At 40.8% G+C, this 2,241-nt stretch overlaps 1 non-coding gene across 1 annotated transcript; it reads right to left on the bottom strand.

The window, feature by feature from the left end:
• Window positions 1-500: 500 nt before the first annotated feature.
• Window positions 501-572, bottom strand: TRNAT-UGU (transfer RNA threonine (anticodon UGU)). Its single transcript has one exon. It is a non-coding gene; the product is annotated as a tRNA-Thr (tRNA).
• Between the last annotated feature and the right edge of the window lie 1,669 nt (window positions 573-2,241).

The raw sequence follows: 2,241 nt of genomic DNA, 5'->3' as shown, positions 1-2,241 counted from the left end.
TGTTGGCGTCGGCTTCTTTGTGTATGTCACTACAGTCACTTAGCTCTAGCAGGCGAAACAATTCTTTTTGTGTTCCAGGGTTTATGGCTCGCCGACCTTGTCTTTAATTGCTATGCTTGCATTGGCGCTTTGAAATTAAAAGAAGCAGGAAAACTGATATATGATTTAGAAGAACGTCAATTTGGGCTAGATGGTGCATTATTTGAGACAAAAGGAAAATAGCGCTGCAAAAAGACGTACACAAAAAAGACTGATTAGCGCAAGTCAAGTCCTGTGTCAGTCTTTCTTGTGGACGTCTTTTTGCAGCGCTATTTTTCTTTTCTGTCTCAAATGACATATGATTGCTTATGAGAGAAGCCAACAGCCACAGAAAGCTAGGGGCACAGGGGATTTTTTAAATTTATTTATTTATTTTGTGCTGTTGTTCGATTTAGAATATTACTGAATATGTTATCGCTTAAAGGTAATTGATTAGAAAAACAGAAGAAAAAACAACCACATGCCGCCGGTGGGATCCGAACCCACGACCACCGAATTACACGTCCGGTGCTCTACCGCTGAGCTACGGCGACGGCTGTCAAACCGTAAGCAGAAGGTTTGACAGCCGTCGCCGTAGCTCAGCGGTAGAGCACCGGGCGCGTAATTCGGAGGTCGTGGGTTCGGATCCCACCGGCGGCATGTGGTTGTTTTTTCTTCTGTTTTTCTAATCAATTACCTTTAAGCGATAACATATTCAGTAATATTCTAAATCTAAAAACAGCACAAAATAAATAAATAAATTTAAAAAAATCCCCTGCGCCCCTAGGTATATGCGGCTGTTGGCTTCTCTCATATTTATAACGAGCTCCTCATTCCCCTTTCCTTGTCTGCTTATATGATTGCTTAAGTTATACGAAATTATTCTTCTGTTAATTTCGTGTGGATTCGCGTTGGTAATGCAAACATCCAAAATTGTGGCAATCGGTCGCATAAGTCTACTTGGCTGCCTTATGTAGTTTGAAAGGCCGTGTGTAGGTAAAAGTATGTGAATATTTTCTGCGTAAGGACCACTGAACATTAAGTCAGTACTGATGCCTCCCATTATAACACAGGATGTCTTATAAAAAGCACGAGATGGCAGCAACAATTCCAGAAATTCTAGGACGAGACCTTTATGCCCTATCGGTGGGCAGTAGAGTGAACAGCATTATTTTTTTCAATACTCAAGCATAAAGATTCAAAATCCATGTTCATGACTGAAAAATCATTCAACCGCTTATAAGAAAAAAAAAATCCTCAAAGAAGTCATCAATCAACCTCAGGCAGCCGCCATATCTCAAGGGATCCTGGCTGACTCCCAGTCTTGGGGGTTAACACCTCCTCGAATTTGATTGAAGAAATAAAATTTTCTCTCTGTCTTTAAGTATACAGCCAACCCTCCACCCTTCTTCTGTGTACGACAGATGCGTTCAGATCGCTAGCCCTAAAATTGAGGTTTAGTGTCATTATCTGAAATCCCTGTTTGAGGGAAATTTAGAATATCAAAACTCAGCTGACAAAGAATGAAGAAACACAGCAATGCCGTTTATTTTGGCTCAGGTACTTCTACAGTTTGCATGTAATGCTGAAAAATATTTCCCACAAAAAAAAACTCATCATTATAAGCATTAGCTGTGTAATATTTGCAATTCTAGTCGGGATAAATGATTACGGAGGAAAAATGTATGCAATTATAAGCTTTAGTCGTTAACCATCGATTGTATCCAAGTGTTTTTCGTGGGCAATATGAATAATGCCGGATGCTTCATCTTCGCGCACAAGCAACTTTCCTCCAGATGACCAGGCAAATTGCAATGCCCGTGTCTTTTCCCTTTTGATCACTTTCGAGAGCAGCGCCTTGTTTTTCGGTGTCAACTGCTCGTTCACAAAAATCAGTTTTTCCCTCCACATCAACTGCGTCTTACAAAGCGAACAACTATGTTCTTGACAGCCATTTTAGGATTGCGCACCCAGTGACACGTGTCTGTGTCAACCATGCTCTTAGTAATTTTTCCAACACAGGCGCCTATTTTGTCTATCACTTAATGTGGGTAATTCCTATCAGGGACTCCCTTTACCTCGAGGTTGTTCAGGCATTGTTACTATTCGAGCTGTTTACAACTTTGCGGTAGCCTCACGTTTCCGTCTTACAGTTCCGTATTCTGCCTTAGCAATTCAAGCATTTCAAGCCTCAGTTTCTTAATTTCTCTTGAATTATCTCTG

This window comes from Amblyomma mixtum, chromosome 1 (genome assembly GCF_055824585.1).
Source record: "Amblyomma mixtum isolate Tamu chromosome 1, ASM5582458v1, whole genome shotgun sequence".
Lineage (NCBI taxonomy): Eukaryota > Metazoa > Arthropoda > Arachnida > Ixodida > Ixodidae > Amblyomma > Amblyomma mixtum.
This window is presented reverse-complemented; position numbering and strand designations above follow the sequence as displayed.